Source organism: Macaca thibetana, chromosome 1 (assembly GCF_024542745.1).
Source record: "Macaca thibetana thibetana isolate TM-01 chromosome 1, ASM2454274v1, whole genome shotgun sequence".
NCBI lineage: Eukaryota > Metazoa > Chordata > Mammalia > Primates > Cercopithecidae > Macaca > Macaca thibetana.
The window spans coordinates 94,059,520-94,082,469 of record NC_065578.1 but is presented as its reverse complement, the minus strand read 5'-3'; the positions used below and the strand labels follow the sequence as shown (position 1 = coordinate 94,082,469).

The window sequence follows — 22,950 nt, the reverse complement described above, 5'->3', positions numbered from 1 at the left end:
GATCATAGGATCTGGAGAAAAGAGGCAACAAATCAGCCAGAGAGTATGTAGCTCTAGATTAGTTGGGCTTCTTGTGTTCCTAAATGTTTTTCTTCGCAAAAGACCCTTGATCATGTGGCAGTCCATCTACCCATCCATCCACCCATCAATCTATCCATCCACTCATCCTTCCATCTATTCACTCATCATCCATTCATCCACCCATCTACTCATCCACCCATCTCTCCACTTATCCAATTATTCATTCATCCATCTATCCATCCATCATCCATCCACTCATCTTTTCACCCATGATCCACTCACCCATGTATCTATTCATCCACCCATCTATCCACCCACCATCCATTCATCCACCCATACATTAACTTATTCATCCAACTGTCTGCCCATTATCTACCCACCCATCCCCCCTACCTATTCCCCTACTCATCTACCTCTCCATCCATCCCCCAAATACTACTTGATACCCATTACATGTGCCAAGCTAAGGACAGCTGGTCAAACATATCTACTTGCTGAGTGGGCAGGAAGTAAGCTGTTCTCTTTGGTAAAGGAAATGACTGACAGACATAATAAGGCCCAGTAAGATACAGTAGAGCATAGAGATAAAAAACACAGGCTTCATGATAAGTCTGTCACTTTCTAGCTGTGCAGGAAAGTTACTTCACTTCTCAGCACCTCAGTTCTGAGGTGAAGGAATAACAGTCGTTCCTGCTTTACAGGGTCTTTGTAGGAATTAAGTGATTCAATGAAACCTAAGTGCTTAGCACAGTGCCTAGCACATATGATGTCCTCAGTAAATTTTAGCTTGTGTTATTAAAAGTAGGACATCTAGAGAAACACAGTGAATTATGTAATCTAAAGAGGCAGTGGGAAAGGGGTTTCTTAACCCATTTCCCATTTGCCCCGGAGCACTTGCAGCTGCAGAGTTCACCCCAACAAAACTCACAGATTACAGTCCTAACCTTACCCCCAAAGTTTGCCACAGAATATTTTGCTTTTATTATTATTTTTGCATTGCTGTAGTATATCAACTTTGGAAACAAAATATATCATTCTATTTATAGCATTCTGTCCATTTATAAAATAGTCATTCCTGATCACTGGAAATGTCAAATCCTAGAAAACGTAGCATTCCCACGCATGATGTTAATTCTGTGGTGAACTTACGGCACTGAAATGGTGTGACAAGGAGGTGACAATTTTGTTCACATTCCACAGTGATACTGTGATTGAAGTAAACAACAGAAATGGAAAGAAGTCTAAGAAGCCACGTGTCATTGTGGATTATCACAAGAATGTGGGAGCAGTGGACTGGCTGATCAGATGCTCACTATCTATCCAACTGAGCACAAAAGGCACAAGGTTTGGTCTAAGAAATTCTTATTTATTTATTTATTTATTTATTTAGAGACAGAGTCTCGCTCTCTCACCCAGGCTGGAGTGCAATGGCACGATCTTCTCACTGCAACCTCCGCCTCTCGGGTTTAAATGATTCTCCTGCCTCAGCCTCCCAAGTAGCTAGAATTACAGGCACGTGCCACCACGCCCAGCTAATTTTTGTATTTTTAGTAGAGATGGGGTTTCTCCACATTGGTCAGGCTGGTCTCTAACTCCTGACCTCAGGTGATCCACCTGCCTTGGCCTCCCAAAGTGCTGGTATTACAGGCATGAGCCACCATGCCCAGCCTTAATTATGTGTATGCTTTTCTTTTCTGTTTTTTGTTTTTTTTTTGTTTTTTTTTTTTTTTGGTTGAGATGGAGTCTCGCTCTGTCGCCTAGGCTGGAGTGCAGTGGTGCAATCTTGGCTCACTGCAACCTCTGCCTCTCAGGTTCAAGCGATTCTCCTGCCTCAGCCTCCCAGAGAGCTGCGACCCAGCCAATTTTTGTATTTTCAGTATAGACAGGTTTTACCATGTTGGTCAGGCTGGTCTCACGCTCCTGACCTAAGGTGATCCACCCGCCTAGACCTCCCAAAGTGCTGGGATTACAGGTGTGAGCCACCGTGCCCAGCTGATCTAAGAAATTCCTTTGCCACCCTCTAAACACTGCAGTGCTGAGCTCCTACATCCTGTTTGGGAAGGACAATCCTGAGCACACGATGAGCCATGTAAACTTCAGACTGACGTTGAGCGAAAGAATGCTGGAAAAGCATCGCAGGCCAGGGCCGCAACGTCTTCAAGGTCATCCGTGCTCTGATGATGTCATACTTCTTCCCTGTCTGGAAGACATTTCCCCAAGAGCGTACCACCAGTATCAGGGAAACGGAATCCAACTGGTCGCTGCAAAGTTTGCTGAGCACACAATGATAAAGATGGCAAGAAGGTCCGGAGAGAAAAGCAATATTTTTGTGCAGAATGTGATGTTCTGCCTTTGTCCCATGCTTTGAAATTTACCACATGAAAAATAAAATTAAATATGGATCATCATATACATTTCTGTTACATTAGGATTAGAGACAAGTTCTGTTTAGAAATAACTCCAAGAACAGTTTTTATATTTTGTTTTCACATTGAAAAATCAGTCAGATTTGCTTCAGTTTCAAGAAGCGTGTTTATGTAAAATTAAATGAGTGCTGGCAGGCAGCTAGCTGCAGATTTTTTTTTTTTTTTTTTTTTTTTTTTTCCTGAATGGGAAATGGGACAGAAAGATGCGTTCGAGGCCATGACCAGGCTCTGGGTACTTTGCAAATGCCCAGTGGCTGGGCATGGAGGGAATACATTGCTGGCGGAAGTTAAAACCTAGGGCTTTCTCACCTGTTGTCTTCTTGTTCCCATAAGTCCAGCAATGGCTCAAACCAATAGTGTAGCCAACAAACAAAAGGCCCCAATGAGGAAAGTCAGGGGTTGGGGGACACCCCAGAAAAATAGAGCGGGGGAGGTCAGAAGACTTTGGGGGCAGAAATCCTGCAGGATCCTGACAAGGGGCCAAACTGGCAGCCAAGAGAGGTAGCTGAGGCTGTGAGAGACAAGGCAGATGGAGCCCCTGAGCCTGGGGGGCCCTGGCTCTTCTCTACTAAATATTCCTCCAAGAAAGCAACTAATAAAGGGAGGTCAGGAGTGGCCACAGAAAAGACAAAGGCTGGGTCTAGGACAGAAGTTCCTGCAGTCAATATAGTGACTTCTGCCAACCCACTGGAATGTCTGGAAGAAATAGAGGCCCTAGTCAGGAATCAGGAATCTGACTGGAGATATGATCTGATATAGACAGGCTAGATGATACTGTCCCTGGCAGGGGAGAGTGGTGACTGCCCTATAGACATCCCACAGGCTTCTTTTGGCCAACTGGTCCCTGGAACATGGGAGTCGGGATTTGTTTAAGGGAGAATGCTGTGGATAACAGGAGGATCTCTCCAATCTTGGAAGAGGGCCTGGGAAGCATGAGCAGAACAGGTGGAGGTGAGTGGGTCCCATCAAAGACGGGCAGCAAAGGCCCTGGGGCCACCTCAGTGGGATCTGCCATTAAACATCTCTGGGACTCTTTCTGTATATCTTGAAGGTGGAAGGTAAGTCTCTGAACACCCACTGCGGACAGCAGTGAGACCCACCACCTGGGGTGAGCTACCTTCATCTCTAGTGGTGGCGTAAAGTCTGAGGAAGATTGGAGACCTAGAAAGAAGGACAGAGAAATTGGAGAAGAATTCCTCCTTCTGGCCCTTAAACTCTGAACTGGGAGAGAGACAGGCTATGGGAGAAGATTGAGATGGATTAGAGAATTCCTCTTAAGGGCCTCTTCCCTATCCCTGCCCCCAAACATGGAAAGAAAGGAAGATCCTGAGTTCCTGCAAGGGAAATTCTAGGCACCTAGCTAGTTCTGAGAAGTAAATAAGCAACTTGATAAGCAAAAAGGTAACGGTAGCTTAAAACAATAGTCAAGGAAGCTAGAATCACAGAATGTTTGGTTCCCCTACAAAAACTAAAGATAACATCTTATCATGTCTCTGAGTTGCTTCTCAGAAACTGGCACCCCACCAAATGGATCTTCTTGCATATAGACCTCAGATAAGGGGGAACTGGGGACTGAACTCAGCACTGTTCTTTGTTCTACATTTCTTTCTGAGAGGCCTGGAGGAAGTCATACCCAACCAGAGTAACATGCTTTTGTGCTGACCCCAAATTTTTAAACAAAACTTCTCTTCTTTAACCAAGTATAGAAATCTTTGAATCTAACTATGACCTGTAAGCCCCCTGATTCAAGATATCCCACCCTTTTAGGCCAAAATCAATAAGTAACCTCCATGTATTGATTTATGATTTTGTCTGTAACTTCTGCTTTCCTGAAATTTATGCCTGCCTTTAAAAACCTTCACCTACAAACCATATGGGGAAGGTTGGGACTTAAGCATTAGCTGCTTGATCCTCCTTGCCTGGCACCCTGCAAATAAACACCTTCCTTTTTCCTGCTACAAACCTTGGTGTGGGTATCTGGTGTTACTGTGCTGAGCCAGTGGACCCCAGTTTGGTTCTGTAACAAGATAATGGTTATTTTCACACTTACACAGTAGAGAACCAAACTGCCTTAGGAGCAGATACTCCTGAGGCAAGGCAGATCCCAAAGATGCTGGGATAAACTAGCTGAGTTTGTCTAGGAGATGCCACATGCATGGCACCCAGAGAATCCTACCTCATCCTATAAGATGCATAAAGATGGGCTCAAATACCAATTCAAAGACCCGCGGACAAGAAAAATCACCCCTACAATATTCGCAAATTCTAAAAGGGCTTGCTTGTGGTCAGCCTTGGCTTTTGAGTTCCTGCTTCCACTGAATTAGTTCAGTTTCTGACTCAGCTCTTCAGTCTGTAGATGTTGTCTTTGTTTTACATCAAAGTGACCCACATGTGGGACTTGGCCTATTCACTTGACTGCCACTAAAAAAGCCACTCCTACTCAATGTGAATGCCTGTAAAGCAGACTGTCCTGAAGGGGTAAGGAAGCTGTGGAGTTAAGTACATCAGAACAGAGCAAATGACTTTGGAATCTGAAGCAGACCTCCTTATTCCCAGCAGTTTTTTGGCCTCTCAACCACGTGGCTTGCCATCTTTCTTCTTTCTCCATCAACCCCCCAACAAATCTTTTCTGTTCAAGTTCCATTGAATTCTAATTTAGAAAAGTTTAATTATCTTCTAATGAGTTTGTCTTCAGCTAAGTCATGATTCAGGATCTCACCTTCTAACCCCAGATGTTTATCAGGGTCTTTTCTTCAATAAAGACAGTCCTCTCTGAGAAGAGGGTTATAATTTTTTTCACTCCCTTAAGACTGAATGAAGGTTGACTACAGAAGAGAAAGGATGTTGCTTTTCTTTGCTGGCCTGGGAGGAGATAGACTTTTTCAGCCCATGTGAAATCTGTGAAGGTGGTTCAAGAAGCAAAGATTGAAGGACAGATCTTCATCCTTCCTCTACCTGGAGTTTTCCTTGTGCTAGTGAGGAAATCATGTGCTTACTTTATCTTCTTCAAAGAGCAAGGAGTGACTTTGAACTGAGGTGGGTACTCTTTCCAGATCAGATGCTCATCAAAGCAGCCAACCCTAGTTCTGGAAGTCATCCTTGACAAAGGCATTTCTTTTAGTAAAATTCAAACAAAACTTTAACCTTCACTAAGAAAAGGAAATGGATTGGTTCAGAGTTATTGCTATGAATAGTGTCTTGCTAAGCTACCCTAGAAAAAGGGAAATGGACCACCTGTCCCCTCCATTCATTGCCCACTCTATGAAATACACAAAAGAATAGAAAGGACTTAACAGTTGTTTACTGACCAAACAGGGTCTGTATTGAATACTTTGGATATATGATCAATTTAATCTTCAGAGAGAATCTTCAAAATTTCTCCAAGAGATTTATCTCCATTATATGTGTGAAAGGAAAATAAAAACTCAGGATCTCAATTCACTCTGCCAAAGGAAAAAAATTAAGCTAAAAGTCATGCATGAGTCATGCAAGAAGCTGCCTTTCTTTTTGCTTCTAAGCAGATAGCTACAGATAAGAGGTTAAATATCTCCACATGCAGTTAGTTTATGTTCACTTTATCTTAAGAAAAGTGCCAATTTACTGAGCACAAGATGAATACATAATTGACTATTCCTCTACCTGCTCCTTTTCTCTTGCAACATAGGGATTACCATACCCTTCCTCTTTCCCCTCCAGTCCACTTTTTCCCTTTAAATATTGATGTCCTCAAACTAATCTTTGGCGAAAGGCACAGACCACAGACTGTTTCTGTGGCTCTGTCTTTATTTCTTCTGGGCGTGTCCTTAACCTTGATAAAATAAACTTCTAACTTGATTGAGACCTGTCTCAGATACTTTTTGGCTTACAGATTGGCAGCCAACGGAAGGGATTCTGAGAGGAGGTGCCCCGACCTTTGACAAATCTCCTACCAGTGCTTGGAATCAGTTTAGGTTATCTTTGTTGCTCAAACAAAGATAAGACAATTTTCTGAGGTCTGGGAGCTCCTCCCTCCAGAGAATCCCTGATCACCCCAAATTTGGTTGAGATCTAAGGTTTATTTTGAAGTACAACTCCTTTTCTGGAGTTTTACTCACTTCCAACAAAAATGGCGAGTTTTCCTGTTTCCATGACAATGGATGGCAGGCAGCTCCTTTTTGGAGTTTCAGCTTGCATCCAACAGGGAAGGTGAGTTTGAGTCTTTTACTGCTTCTAAAATGGTAGAGAGCAGTATTGAGCCTGGGCGCTATTCCTAGGTAAGTAGCTGAATTGGAGTTTTGTCTTGAAAATCCTGCTTAATGACTAAGAGTTAAGATTAACAACCAGCTGATCTTAATTTCCTCTTAACACTAAAGTGCTCAGTAATCGCACTGGTTTTGTTGTTTGTTTGTTTATTTTAGTCTTTCTCACATTGGATTTGACCAACTCTACCTGACTTGGTCAAATCTAAATGAGAATTTCAAATTACGGGAGCAATGTTTTTGAATTGGCTAAAACTCCTCACAGCTGCAAAAAAAGAAGAAAAAAATCATACGTTTGGTTTTGTTAGCAGCAGCAAATCTGTATGAGTATGCAGCAACTTGATTCTTGCCTCCTCAGAGGAAAGAATTCGTCTGAGGGGCATAAGGCAGAGTGAGAGACCATGGCAAGTTATAGAGCAAGAGTGAAAGTTTATTAAAAAGTATTAGAGCAGGAATGAAAGAAAGTAAAGTACACTTGGAAGAGGGCCAAGAGGACAACTTGAGAGATCCAAATGTAAACTTGGGTTTTTTTGTGTTGGCATGCTTCTGGGGTCTTGTGTCTCTTCTGCCCTGATTCTTCCTTTGGGATAGGCTGTCCACATGTGCAGTGGCCTCCCGGCACTTAGGAGGGGGCCGCAGGCACAGTGTGTTTACTGAAGTTTTGCACATGCTCACTTGAGGCGTTGTTCCCTAACCAGTCAAGTGTTCCTAGAGGAAGGTCATATACCAGTTAAACTCTGCCATTTTGCCTCTTACCATGTGCATGATTGAGTCCACTCACCCGCTCCTGAGATCTTGCTGGAAAGCAGCTGATCAACAGCTTCGGGTGTTTTCTATGTATTGGGAGACTGAATTTCCCTGGTGCTGGCTGTGACCAATCGTTTTAGAGAGACAGTTTAATAACTGCCTGACCATCACCTGACGGTCTCCTGGCAGTCCTGGTTGAGGGGTAGGGCACTGTCCTGCCCTGCTTATGTCTGCCTAACTACCTACTCAAACAGTTTCTCTGTTCACTTCCTTTCTTAAAAGATTGTTCTTTTGTTTACTTTTCTTCCATTCTATTCCTCCTTCCCCTTTTGCCGTCTTTGGTACGAAGCAAATTCAAAACAAAAACAAAAACAAAAAAAACAACAACAAAAGAAACAAAACAAAACAGAGAAGGCTTCTAATCAGACCCCTTAAAGAACTCAGAATAAAGGTGCCACTCACCCTTTTTGGGGGTGTCCTGCTTTCTTTGTGGAGTTTCAAAAGTCATGGGCAGATTTTTCTCAGGTCTAAAGTTCTGCTTTCTTGTATTCCATTACCTGACATCTTTGTCTTTGGTGGGGGTACCAGAGATTACCTTGTACTGTGAGATAATTTGGCTTGGTGTTATGTAATGGTGGTGGAGAACCACAATCTTAGGGATGGCTAAGGACAGTTTATAGGAAATAGCATTACTACAGGGGGCTACTTATTTCTTTGCACATTTAAATTAAGAAAATTGCATATGCTTTCTTGGCGCTACTCCTTAAAGAGATCTACCATAAAGCTAGTAATATAATCAAGCTAAATTGAAAATAACACCTATCAAACTGAGTCACTTTAATAAAATTCTTTGCAAAGGAAATTTACATCTTTACAGGAAATCTCCACTTAGTAAGAGCTTCTCGGTCCCTACAATGGCTTAAAGTTCACATAACAGACATTGCCTTTGTTTAGATCTAAGTATTGATCAAAATGGCTTTGAGATGTACATTTTCTACCTTGTTTCACCTAAGTCATGTCTTTGGGATGCAAATTTACATTGCCTCATCAACAATTGTTTAGGACATAGAACAGATAATCATGACATTAACAGTCTAAAATAGAGAAGAGAAAAGTTTTGAAAACAGGCGAATGAGAACTTTTAAATCTGTAAGGTCTGCGTCTGTCTGGGTGTCTATTATGTCTGTATGTTCCTATGTCTCATGTGGAAATAACATTTCACTATCAATTATGTGAAAGAGCTCTAATTAATTGGCTTAAAGAAAAGTCAGTGTTCATCAGCCTAATAGAAGCTAGCTCAGAGGCTTTTCAGTTCACATGACTTTAGTAATCTTTAGTGAGATTAATTTGGTAAATTTAGTCTCAAAATCCTCTACAATAATTTAAAATCTTAAAGTCATGTTAAGTTAAATTAAGTAATCCTAGGTTTTTTACTGGGAATTAGAGTTACTAAAAGTTAGATTAGTAGGATAGTATGATGTGTTTTGGGTGAGGTTTATAAAAACATGAGGATGTGGTTTTTGCTTAAGAAAATGTAAATTTTTTTCTCGTTCAGAGGCCCTTTCTACTGATGTTGAGAGAAAAACCGTGTTCACACCCAGCTGTTTTTTGGTAAACTGGTTAGGTTTGTATCAGTATCTCATGGCTAGAGTTCTGAAGTAAAAGCTATAGGATCTTTATTTGTATGAGTGTGTGTGTGCTTAGGTGTGTTTATGTGTACCTACATGTGTATTGTTATGTTTATGGCCACAAGGTACCAAACTGACTTAAAAATAAAGGAGAACTCACAAATTCAGTAAATAAGCCCAACTGCTTTTCAAGTTAAAGTGACTTAAATAGAGTTTTAATAAATAAATTGGCTTTAAAATTGTTGGTAAAATAAAATTAGAAGTGTCTTCAGAATCGCCAACATACATTATTGTTTAGATTTATTGGTCAAGCAGTTTTACATTTTTTTCTCTTAAATATGATAAGGTGTCAAGATTTGGCATGAGAGTTGTAAAGCTATAAATGTAGCCCAAAAGAGAATTATCTTTGTGTAACTTTTTGATAAAGCAATTAATATCGTTGGTTTAATGAAAATAGCTAAATCCTGAGTTATTGACAAAAAAAAAACCCAAAACATTTATTTAACCTTAATATTCTTACTTAAGCAAACACCTGAAATTCACAGGCTATAAAAATTGTTAACAGGGAAATAACTCTAAATGATGACCATCACAGTTTTCATATGTAATCTAGATCAACTATTTAAAAAAATTAAATAGGCAAATGTAATAGAATAAATGCTTGTAAATAAACTTGTCATATAATTTAGAACCTAAAGTTAAATTACATAATATATATTCATTAAATATGTGGGTCATTTCCAATTGTTTAAATAAAAATTATAGAAAATCATTTTTCTAAAAACCAATGTGTTTTTTAGAACACAATGTGTTTTTTAGGAAACAATTTTTGTCTAATTCAAAGGTTATTTAAAGGTTGTTTATAAAACAAGCTAAAATGAACCAGTAAATAAGAGAGATGTAAAGAAAGTTATATGTATAAAGAGATATTTGGGGTAAGAAAGATTAAAAGGAAAATCATTTTATATGAGAAAGGATCTTGTATGGTAAATTTTTTGCCCTAAAATAAAATAACTGGTTATTTAAGAAAGAGTGATATTTAGGATAAGACAGGAAGTCTAAGCATGTCATAAATGGTTTGTGCAAGTTTGAATAAGGGTTGTAAAAGAATTTATGAAAAAAACTTTATGTGATCAAATTGACTATAACTAAAAGGCAATTATAATATTCTTTCTAGAGGTCAGGCTTTGGTATTTAACAATACACTAATAAACTAAAGAGTTGGTTGGAACAACAAATTTATCTGAAGGTATTGATTTAATCTTAATAAAATTATAAGAGATTTTAACTTTTTTAACCCAAAAGTTCAACTTTTATTGCATGTCATTGCTTTCAGTTTTCTCTCCCCTTTGAGAAGGGCTGAGATAATAATGTTCTCCATCAACTTTTTCGTCAGCTCCTTTAATTTTTTTCCTCAGGTTCTAACTTCCATTGTATCCTGATGCTAAAAATGTTTTATCTAAATGGTCTAAAGGAAATATTTTCTTCCAATATAACATTGTGTGCTCTTGGCTTTAAATTCTTCTATGAAATTGAAAACTTTCACTTATGACTCAGGACATACTCTTCCTATGTCTAACTAATGTAAGTCCTAGGAAAACAGATTTAAAAACATTAAGGTTATTATATCTATGTAACTTTCTGTATTGCTTTTGAAATCCTGAGCTGTTAAGTTACAGGGCTTTTACTTTTGGATCTAGAAAGGACTCCAAATCCTGTTAAATCTTAAACACTGACAGCAGTTAAAGCCTCATTTACCAACTCAGGAGAAGATGAGTATCAAAATAAACCATTCATGAGACACAGAGCCAGAAATTAAAACTATTTAACCCTTCTAGGCCCCAGGACTACCAAGAAGAGATAGGCCACATGAGATTGTAGGACTGATTTTGAGAGATAAAATTAGTTTAAAGTTTCTCTATGAATTAAACATTAATATCAACGTTACATGGATGCAAGACCAGCATCTGGGCCCCTGTGTCAGACTAACAAGATTTTCTTGGAGTATTAACTAACTCTTTAATTTAAAAAATTGTAAAATGTTATAAAAAGGTTTATAGAAATTATATGTTATAGTGAAGTGACTAAAATTTAATAGATTTTTTTATAAGATTTGTGAGACATGTAATTGGCCCCATGCTGTCTTTATCAGGGCTTATTGTTTGGGGAAGTAAGTCTCCTCTCTCAAAGAATAAAGGCTTTTGCCTTTTTTTGAAATCTTTGAGTTATCACTTTGGCTAAATGAATGACTGATTTTACAATGACCTGTGATCCTATTTTGTGATATCAAGTGTTTTAAACTTTAGATATTTGACAAATTTTCCAAAATCATATTCTGAATTCAGTCCTTTTGACCTCATTAATGTTTTGATATTAGGTCTCATGAAGTCTAAAAGAAACATATTTGGTTTATTTGGTACAATAAAATAATAAAGGAAGCATTGTCAAATATAAAATGGTAGTTAATGGATTATATTTATATAAATGGTATTTAATGGATTATATTTATTTAAAGGTGATATTAGTGTTTGTTCCAAAATTATATGAGAATCCTGTGATTCTGATATGTCTTAGTATATGCTTTCAGTAGTAGTAATTATGATGATTATGTAAAACTTTTGTATGCCACAGAAGTAAACAATTTTTTTTTTTGGTCAATTGTGTCTTTAACCATGACTATTCTAAGATTTTTGTCATCCATGACTGTTTTACTTTGATCCTTTTATAGGGCAGTTTATAATCAGCTATAGAACTTTGAGGAGTACTCTTAAATATAGGTTTCTGGTAAATTGAGATATAGTGCCATTGGAATAGAGAAAAACTTCCAGGACTCTCAGGGAGGTCTGATATATTCATGAGGATTGTTGATCCAATAACGATCAGAACAGGAGTTAATTGAATGGACTGAACTAACTGAAGATTGAAATAATCTTTTATGACTTTTTGTTTAAAACATTTGCTGATTCTTCTTGTTTTGTTTTTCAAAGTCAAGAAAACTTTCTCTTCTTTTAAGCTACTTATAGCTTTTAACAATTGAGTAAAGTATGCTCTTATGAGCAAAATTTAAAACATATCCTTTCTCTCAACCTAATTTCTCCAAAATTTGGAAGCTATTTTGTGAGTATTGTTGATTTGTGACAATATAATTATTTGCATAAGTTCAATAAGGATCTGTTTTCTTTTATAAGAGGGCATAATTGGAGACACTAGTTGTTTTACCATGGCTTTGGCTGAAATGGCATTTTCAGATTGCCTTGAGAAAAGGAGGCTGACCTACAGAGCTGATAAAAGCCCCCTGAAAAACTGACTTTATACCTTGTCCTTTACAGGGTCCTGACCTGTGGTAAGTGAAGAATATCACTTTCTGTCAGGCCTAGGAACCCCAAGTTTTCTTGGCACCTCAAAAAGAGAGAAATTCACCCAATTCACACAGGTATCTGCAGGCTGGGCTCAGGGCTTTTAAGGTCTAATCTTAGACTCCTTATGAAAAAGGTTTCAGCAAAGCCAATTTTAAAAAAAGAGAGAGAGACAGCCTATATGGCAAGTGGTTATTCTTGCTGCAATTTATGCAAATAATTAAGGCAAGTATAATAGAACTAAAACTTATTTTACAAGCAAATTGGTCCTACTACAATTTTGTCTTTAATAAAATTGGGGAATTGGGGAGAGAAAAGTTATGTTTCCAAATAAACTGTACACCCATTATTAGATTCTAACCTTGCCTAAGGCTTTTTAATTTTTATTATTTTCTACAATTTGCACTGAATTCTAAAAATTTTCCTGGCTACAAGTCTCCAAAATAATGTTTTCAATTTTTTTCCTTCTTTTCCTTTTTTCCCCATTTTTCCTGATTTGAAAATCATGAAAAACTAAGCTGTGCTTTTTAAAATGCCATACAAACTGAAGCTAGACAACTTAAATTTTGGAAGAAAATAACAGCATCCTATTTATATACATAAACCACTTTCGTACCTGCCTACTGATACATGGACTTCAGGGTAATATGGCCTATATCAGGTTTCCAGGATTGTTCTCCTTTTTCGTTTGTTGTTTTCTTTCTCTCTTCCTTCTCCTATGTTTTTTTTTTTTCCTCTGTGGGATGTAAGACTTCACAACTTACTAAAAGTGAGCTTGCCTAACAACTTGGGACCTATCTGTCTAGGAATAAACTGTCCTTGCCATGAGACATCAGACAAAACCTAATACCAGAGACTCAGTTTCTTCTAAAATGCTTTCTCTGAAAGCTTTTAAAAAGAAAAGGGTGGAGAAATGTGAAAGGAAAATAAAAATTCGAGACCTCAATTCACTATGCCAAAGGAAAAAAATTAAGCTGAAAGCTGAGTCATGCAAGAAGCTGACTTTCCTTTTGTGCCTAAGCAGATAGCTACAGATAAGAGGTTAAATATCTCCACAGAGTTACTCTATGTTAGCCTTATCTTATGCAAAGTGCCAATTTACTGAGCACAAAACAAATACATAATTGACTATTCCCCTACCTGTTCCTTTTCTCTTGAATTACCATACCCTCCCTTGGATTACCATAACCTCCCTCTTTCACCTCCAGCCCACTTTTCCCCTTTAAATATTGAAGCCCTCAAAATCATCTATGGAGAAAGGCACAGGTCTTTCTCCTGTTTCTGTGACTATGTCTTTATTTCTTCTGCAAATGTCCTTAACCTTAACAAAATAAACTTCTAAATTGATTGAGACCTGTCTCAGATACTTTTTTGTTTACATAAGGATGAAGAAACTGAGACTTGGAGAGGCAAATGGACATTTCTAAAATCTTAAAGCCAGTGAAAGGTAGAGACTGATTTAAACTCAGTTTGCCCTCCTCCAAATCCCAGTGGTTTTCTACTGTTGGGCAAATCCCCTTCTCTCAGGTGGCCCCAGCATTCCATAGTGGCTGCATGTACAAGCGAGACTAGCCAAGGAAAATGCCACAGAACTGAAGGATGCAGAAAAGAACAATGACACTGAGATCTGGGGAGGGGCTCTGTAACTACAGTCTTTGTGTCTTTAGTTCTTAGTTTTCCTTTGGTTCTTGGTAAGGCACCTTTGGAAAAACTCTAATCTGTCTCAGCTGAACAATGGGCAAAGATACTTTGTTCCTGTCTTGTCCTGCCCCTGTTCCTTTTCCCTTAACATTCCCCGTAGAGTCACAGGTGGGAGCAGACCTGGAAGAACTCAGGGAATGATGGCCCTCACCCTAAGTACACCTTCAAGTCAGGCACTATGCTACAATTTATAACCTCATTTACTCCTCACAGCAACATTTTGAGGTATTGTTGATTGGCCTTATTTTCTAGGCAAAGAGGTTAAGAAAAATGAACAACTCAACGATTAATCATATAGCTAGTCTATACCTCTCTTATCTCTAAACACTTTTCATTTGGAGCTGTTAATGCCCTCTAGCCTTTATTATAATTATCACATATAATCCTGCCTATTCTCCTCAAAATTATCTGTTGGAGTCATCTTAGAGTCTTTACAGAACACAAAGCATTCAATCACTTTATTGTAGATGCAACCTTCTTTTTGATAAACATATGTTAGTCTTAAGCCATCTAAAGTAATGCTAATGTGGGATCTCATGGACTACTGGCAATACAGGAAAAAAACTGGCAAAGAAATCTGACACGTTTGGCAATTATTCCTGAGGATCTGACCTCTCAATTGTTGAGTGTTGGAGGTCACAGCAAACAAACCATACAAAGATCATGTTAAAAGTAATTAGTAATGTTAAAAGTCAACATTACTAATATACCATACTTGAAGGATATGTGGTTATTGTCTCGTGTCTGTGTGAAGAGACCACCAAATAGGCTTTGTGTGAGCAACAAGGCTGTTTATTTCACCTGGGTGCAGGCGGGCTGAGTCCAAAAAGAGAACAAAGGGTGGTGGGATTATCATTATTTCTTATAGGTTTTGGGATAGGCAGTGGAGTTAAGAGCAATGTTTTGGGGGCAGGGGGTGGATCTCACAAAGTACATTCTCAAGGGTAGGGAGAATTACAAAGAACCTTCTTAAGGGTGGGGGAGATTATAAAGAACCTTCTTAAGGGTAGGGGAGATTACAAAGTACATTGATCAGTTAGGTTGGGGCAGAAACAAATCATAATGGTGGAATGTCATCAGTTAAGGCTATTTTCACTTCTTTTGTGGATCTTCAGTTGCTTCAGGCCATCTGGATGTATATGTGCAGGTCACTGGGGATATGCTGGCTTAGCTTGGGCTCAGAGGCCTGACGTTTCCATCTTCTTATATTAATATGAAAAATAAAACAAAATAGTGGTAAAGTGTTGGGGCAGCGAAAATTTTGGGGGGTGGTATGGAGAGATAATGGGCAATGTTTCTGAGGGCTGCTTTGAGTGGGATTGGGGTGGCATGGGAACCTACAGTGGCAGAGATTCAACTGAAGAAAGATTTTGGGGTAAGGGGTGATATTGTGGGGTTGTTAGAAGGAGGATTTGTTGTATAGAATTATTGGTGATGGCCTGGATGCAGTTTTGTATGAATTGAGAAACTAAATGAAAGACATAAGGTCTGAATAAAAGAAGAAGAAAAATAGGTATTAAAGGACTAAGAATTGGGAGTACCCAGAACATCCAATTAGAGAGTGTCCAAGGGGGTTCATGTTATTGTTTGCTTGGCTGGTGAGTTTTTGGGCTCTATCCTTGAGTTTTTTTAATGTTGTCATATACCAGACCAGATTGATTTAGGTAAAAAAAAAAACCTCTTCATTTAAAAATATACAAAATCCTTCTTTTTTTAGCAGTGAGTAAATTGAGGCCTCAGCAGTTCTGGAGGACAACTGCAGCTAGAGTCAACCTGGGCTTGGAGAACAGATAAAGTTTGTGATATATCTGTAGTGCTGGCAGAGAAGTCATTAGAGAGGCTGCGGAATGTGGTGGCAGCAGTTGAGATGCCTGCTATTCCAGTTCCAAGTGCAACAGTGGAGGCAGAAAGTCCTAGACCCAGAAGTAAAGGGATTAGTGGGATGAGTCTTTTTTTGTCATGTTGGTGTCATGAGGTGGACAGGCAGTTATTTGTTCCCATCTGCAAACTGGATTTTGGGGGTAAGGAAGACTAGAGTACATGTGCCCATCCAGTTGGCAGGTAGGCATATGTAGGTGGAAGGGCCACATAAAAAGAAGAGACCTTTTGTCAGGCCGAACTGGAAATGTAAAGTGAAAAGGTGAGAGCGTGTACTGAAAGAGGAATCCTGCACCCAAAATCCTAGAGCTCCAGCAAGGGCAGCAGCCGTTAGAGATTGTAATGGGGATGGATGGTGCAACTGCATAGAGGGAGAGGTTTGGTTCTCATGTTGTATGAGAAAGTTCAGAGTGTCTACAAGTGACCTTTCACTGCTATTCATGGGGCTAGTTATAAGCAAGCAGGAGGTGGGTCTAGGAGGAGATTTAGATGAGCAGGGGGAGGGTAGGCAAGGATGGAGTGAGATGCAGGGTAGGTGTCTTCCTAAACAATAGTGACTGCCAATGATTTTTGGTTTGTCAGTAATGATAAAGGCTTATCAGTAATGCAAAGCTGGAATGCTCCCATCTGTTTGGTAATGTGTGTGGCTGGGTTCTGGAGATAAAGAGTAAAGGAACATCCGGGCAGTGGAAAGTTGCCTTAAGGGATTTCAGTAGGCCGTTGTCAGGAGATGCATAAAGGAGCGGCAACAGGGATAGTTGTTTGTGTGGTTAGGGGTCCAAATATGGAGTGGGGGTGGAATTGGCATAAGGAGAAAGGTGCCATAAGTAGATGTGGAGAAGTGTGGCAGCTTGTTGGTGTGAGATGTCTGGGGAGTTCTCACCAAATCTGTCTGGAAAGTAAAGAAGTTCCTCAGGCGGGTAAAGATGAGGGCTATTAAAGGAGGTTCTGAGGTGCAGGGAGACGGGAGAGGTAGCCCAGTCGGACTGCAGAGTGGGGATGGCTGTGTAAAAGCGGGAAGAAAGGGAAACACATAGCCAACAATTCTTTGCTAGAGAAGGATTGGAGGCAGTGAGCAGAGAGTGGGTGAGATTGATAGTATGCTGGAGGTAACTAAGGAGACGAAGAGAGTGGCATAAGAATGGGAATGAGAATAAGAGTGAGTATAAAAGTGAAGAATAGAACTTCATCAGGGTGGAAGTATTGGAGGGTGCCCTGCCACTAAAGATCATCTACCCACTCCAAGAGGGAGCCAAGAGTGGCGGTTTGGGGATAGCACCAGGAGATAGCAAATGTGATGTCGTAGAAACAATGTAAACTGGCAGTGCAAACAAGAGCAGGTCATTTATGAGTAGTTGAGAATGGTGAATAGGAGTGTGACTAGACAGAATATAGTAGGGATGACAAGTTTTTGGGGCACAGTCCAAGTAGTGGGGGTGACTGCGTAAAGCCCTGTTGCAAGGAGTAGGGTAAGGATGGATAGACCTAATAGAATGAAGGGATGTATTAGGCTCATAAGGGTTATTATTATTTCTTCAGAAATGCAAGTAAGTTTTAAGGGAAGTAGGGGAGAGTACTTGTGACTTCCAGGAGGAAGAGGAGATATCTGGCTGGCTGTCCAATGGACATAGCTTTATCCTGGAATGGTGAACCCAATGGGGAGGGTCCCGAAGGCGGACGGTGATTGGAGTACTATAGATGACTAAGTAGGGTCCGGTCCATCAAGGTTGTAGAGTTTAAGGGGTCAGATTCTTAACAAGAACTAATCGTCCAGCTAGGGTGTCTTCATATGGCTGGAAATCTGGGGTAGGCAAGAGAAGATTAGCAGCCTGGTGAATATCCTGTCTAGCCTGCTGGAGGACTGGAAGATAGTCACCTACAGGGCTGCTGTCTGGGATAAGGTTGGGGCAGAGTAAGAAAGTGCATCCATATAAAAGTTCAAATGGACTGTACCCTGTAGCATCTCGAGGACAGGCTCTAATTCTGAGAAGGGCAAGAGGTAAAAGTACTGTCCAGTCCTTTTTAAGTTGGAGGCTGAGCTTGGTGAGGTGTGTCTTTAAAAGACCATTAGTCCATTCTACCTTTCCTGAAGATTGAGGACGGGAGGGGTATGAAGGTTCCACTAAATACCAAGAGCCTGAGAAACTGCTTGGGTAATTTGACTAATAAAGGCCAGTCCATTATCGGACTGTATAGAGGTGGGAAGGCCAAACTGAGGAATTATGTCTGACAGAAGGGAAGAAATGACTGTGGTGGCCTTCTCAGACCCTGTGGGAAAGGCATCTACCCATCCAGTGAAAGTGTCTACCCAGACCAAGAGGTATTTCAGTTTTCTGACTTGGGGCATGTAAGTAAAGTCAATTTGCAGTCCTGGGCAGGGGCAAATCCCCGAGTTTGATGCATAGGGAAGGGAGGGGGCCTGAACAATCCCTGAGGGGTAGTAGAATAGCAGATGGAACACTGAGTAGTGATTTCCTTGAGGATAGATTTCCATGATGGAAAGGAAGTGAGAGGTTCTAAGAGACAGGCTGGTGGCTTGTAACCTACATGGAAGAGGTTATGAAATGATGACAGAATAGAATGGGCCTGTGAGGCTGGAAGGAGATATTTTCCTTAGTCTAAGAACCATTTGCCTTGTGTGGGAAGAGATTGATATGTGGAAGTTTCAGCGGGGGAGTAGTGGGAGTGACTGATGAGAAGGAGAAAAACTGGCCATGAGGGACAGAAGTTGGATTTCTAGCTACTTCTTTAGCTACCTTATCAGGATAAGCATTGCCCTGAGCGATGGGATCTGATGCCTTTTGGTGGCCCTTTTAGTGTATGACTCCAGCTTCTTTTGGAAGTAAAGTGGCCTTGAGAAGAGTTTTTATTAAAGAGACATTAATGATGAAGGACCCTTGTGTAGTGAGGAAACCTCTTTCAGCCCATATAACAGCATGGTGGTGCAGAATATGGAAGGCGTATTTAGAGTCAGTATAAATATTGATGCTTATCCCTTTGCAAGGGTGAGGGCTCGAGTTAAGGCAATGAGTTCAGCTTGCTGAGAGGTAGTGGAGGGGGGCAGAGCAGTAGCCTCAATGATAGATGTGGAAGATACTATAGCATAGCCTGCCTTTGCTAGTGAATGGCGATTAGACCTAGTGGAACTGCCATCAATAAACCAAAGGTGATCAGGGTGAGGAACAGGAAAGAAGGAAATATGCGGAAATGGAGTGAATGTCAGGTGGATCAGAGAGATACAGTCATGGGGGTCAGGTGTGATATCTGGAATAATGTGGGAGGCTGGATTGAAGTCCAGGCCAGGAACAATGGTAATTGTAGGAGACACAACAAAGAGTGAGTATAGCTGAAGGAGCCAGGGAGCAGTAAGTATATGCATCAGGTGTGAGGAAGAAAATAGATTTTGGAAGTTATGAGAGCTGTAGAGAGTGAGTTGAGCATAGTTTGTGATTTTGAAGGCCTCTAAAAGTATTAGGGTGGTGGCAGCCACTGCAAGGAGACATGACAGCCAGCCTAAAACAGTAAGGTCAAGTTGTTTGGACAAAAAGGCTACTGGACACAGTCCCAGTCCTTGTGTAAGAATTCCAGCTGCATAACCCTGCACTTCAGCTGTGTGTAATGAAAAGGTTTGGGATGAGTCAGGGAGAGCTAGTGTGGGGGCAGTCTCTAAAGCTGTCTTCAAGGAATGGAAAGAGGAATGGGAAAAGCATTTAGGATCTATGGGGTCAGCTAGGTTTCCTTTTGTGAGTTTATGTAATGGTTTTGTTAGGATGGTAAAACCAGGTATCCAAAGACAAAAGTATCCAACCATGCCTAGGAAGGAATGTTGTTGTTTTATAGAAGATGTTGGGGTTTGAGAGATCAGTCAGCAGGGAGAGCACGTGTGTTTTTAATGAAGAATTATGCTGAGGTAGGTAATGGATAGAGAAGAAATTTGAGCTTTGGAGGGGGATACCCAATATACTTTGGAGAATGAATGTAGAAGGAGCAGGAGGGTGTCTTATTGAGAAGATTCAAAGGAGGGGCTACAAAGTAGAATGTCATCAATACATTGAATAAGGTGAGAAGCGGAGGGGTGGAAAGAAAGTAAATCATGGAAAAGAGCTTGGCTGAAGTAATGAGGGCTGTCCCTGAAGCCTTGCAGCAGCACAGCCCAGGTAAGCTGCTGGGACTGATGGGTGTCAGGGTCAGTTCAGGTAAAAGCAAAGACAGGCTGGGATGAGGGGTGCAGGGGAATAGTGAAAAAAGCATCTTTAAGATCAAGAATGGAAGAGTGAGTTGTGGAGGAAGGTATTGAGGACAAGAGTGTACAGATTGGGCACTACAGGGTGAATAGGTAAAACAAATTGGTTGATAAGGGGCAGATCCTGAACTAACCTGTGAGACTTGTCTGGTTTTTGGACAGGTAAAATGGGGAATTGTAATGAGAGTTTACAGGTTTTAGAAGCCCATGCTGTAACAGGCAAGTGATGACAGGCTTTAATCCTCTTAAAGCATGCTGTGGGATGGGATATTGGTGTTGAGTGGGGTAAGGGTGATTAGGTTTTAATGGGATGGTAATGGGCATGTGATCGGTTGCCAGGGAGGGAGTAGAGATGTCCCATATTTGTGGCTTAAGGTTGGGGGATACGACCCTGGAATGCAAGGCTGGTTCAACTTATGGAAATCAATAAATGTAATCCATCATATAAACAGAACCAAAGACAAAAACCACATGATTATCTTAATAGATGCAGAAAAGGCCTTTGACAAAATTCAATAGCCATTCATGCTAAAAACTCTCAATAAATTAGGTATTGATGGGACCTGTCTCAAAATAATAAGAGCTATTTATGACAAACCCATAGCCAATATCATACTGAATGAGCAAAAAGTGGAAGCATTCCCTTTGAAAACTGGCACAAGACAGGAATGCCCTCTCTTACCACTCCTATTCAACATAGTGCTGGAAGTTCTGGCCTGGGCAATCAGGCAGGAGAAAGAAATAAAGGGTATTCAATTAGAAAAAGAGGAAGTTAAATTGTCCCTGTTTGCAGATGACATGATTGTATATTTAGAAAACCCCATCGTCTCAGCCCAAAATCTCCTTAAACTGATAAGCAACTTCAGCAAAGTCTCAGGATACAAAATCAATGTGCAAAAATCACAAGCATTCCTATACACCAATAACAGACAAACAGAGAGCCAAATCATGAGTGAACTCCCATTCACAATTGCTTCAAAGAGAATAAAATACCTACGAATCCAACTTACAAGGAATGTGAAGGATCTCTTCAAGGAGAACTACAAACCACTGCTCAACAAAGTAAAAGAGGACACAAACAAATGGAAGAGCATTCCAGGCTCATGGATAGGAAGAAACAATATCGTGAAAATGGCCATACTGCCCAAGGTAATTTATAGATTCAATGCCATCCCCATCAAGTTACCACTGACTTTCTTCACAGAATTGGAAAAAACTGCTTTAAATTTCATATGGAACCAAAAAAAGAGTCTGCATTACCAAGACAATCCTAAGCAAAAAGGAAGCTGGAGGCATCATGCTACCTGACTTCAAACTATACTACAAGGCTACAGTAACCAAAACAGCATGGTACTGGTACCAAAACGGAGATATAGACCAATGGAACAGAACAGAGCCCTTAGAAATAATACTACACATCTACAACCATCTGATCTTTGACAAACCTGACAAAAACAAGAAATGAGGAAAGAGTCCCTATTTAATAAATGGTGCTGGAAAAACTGGCTAGCCATATGTAGAAAGCTGAAACTGGATCCCTTCCTTACATTGTATACAAAAATTAATTCAAGATGGGTTAAAGACTTAAATGTTAGACCTAAAACCATAAAAACCCTAGAAGAAAATCTAGACAATACCATTCAGGACATAGACATGGGCAAGGACTTCATGTCTAAAACACCAAAAGCAATGGCAACAAAAACCAAAATTGACAAATGGGATCTAATCAAACTGAAGAGCTTCTGCACAGCAAAAGAAACTACCATCAGAGTGAACAGGCAACCTACAGAATGGGAGAAAATTTTTGCAATCTACCCATCTGACAAAGGGCTAATATCCAGAATCTACAAAGAACTTAAACAAATTTACAAGAAAAAATCAAACAAGCCCATCGAAAAGTGGGCATAGAATATGAACAGACACTTCTCAAAAGAAGACTTTTATGCAGCCAACAGACACATGAAAAAAATGCTCATCATCACTGGCCATCAGAGAAATGCAAATCAAAACTACAATGAGATACCATCTCACACCGGTTAGAATGGCGATCATTAAAATGTCAGGAAACAACAGATGCTAGAGAGGATGTGGAGAAATAGGAACACTTTTACACCATTGGTGGGACTGTAAACTGGTTCAACCATTGTGAAAAACAGTGCGGCAATTCCTCAAGGATCTAGAACTAGAAATACCATTTGACCCAGCCATCCCATTACTGGGTATATACCCAAAGGATTATAAATCATGCTGCTATAAACACACATGCATACATATGTTTATTGTGGCACTATTCACAATAGCAAAGACTGTAAACCAACCCAAATGCCCATCAGTGACAGACTAGATTAAGAAAATGTGACACATATACACCATGGAATACTATGCAGCCATAAAAAAGGATGAGTTCATGTCCTTTGTAGGGACATGGATGAAGCTGGAAACCATCATTCTCAGCAAACTATCACCAGGACAGAAAACCAAACACCTCATGTTCTCACTCATAGGTGGGAATTGAACAATGAGAACACTTGGACACAGGAAAGGGAACATCACACACTGGGGGCCTGTTGTGGGGTGGGGGAAGGGGAAGGGATATAGCATTAGGAGATATACCTAATGTAAATGACTAGTTAATGTGTGCAGCACACCAACATGGCACATGTATACGTATGTAACAAACCTGCACATTGTGCACATACACCCTAGAACTTA

At 40.1% G+C, this 22,950-nt stretch overlaps 1 long non-coding RNA gene across 2 annotated transcripts in view; it reads left to right on the top strand.

Moving 5' to 3' along the window:
* LOC126947608 (uncharacterized) overlaps nt 1-22,950 on the top strand; it is a 218,622-nt gene that overhangs the window by 149,650 nt on the left and 46,022 nt on the right. Inside the window, exons 3-4 of one of the 2 annotated variants that reach the window (XR_007723131.1) lie at nt 1,222-1,365; nt 2,055-2,590. This is a non-coding gene — a long non-coding RNA (uncharacterized LOC126947608). Of the gene's footprint in view, nt 1-1,221; nt 1,366-2,054; nt 2,591-22,950 lie in introns of those variants that run through there. The other variant, XR_007723132.1, reaches the window with a different exon arrangement.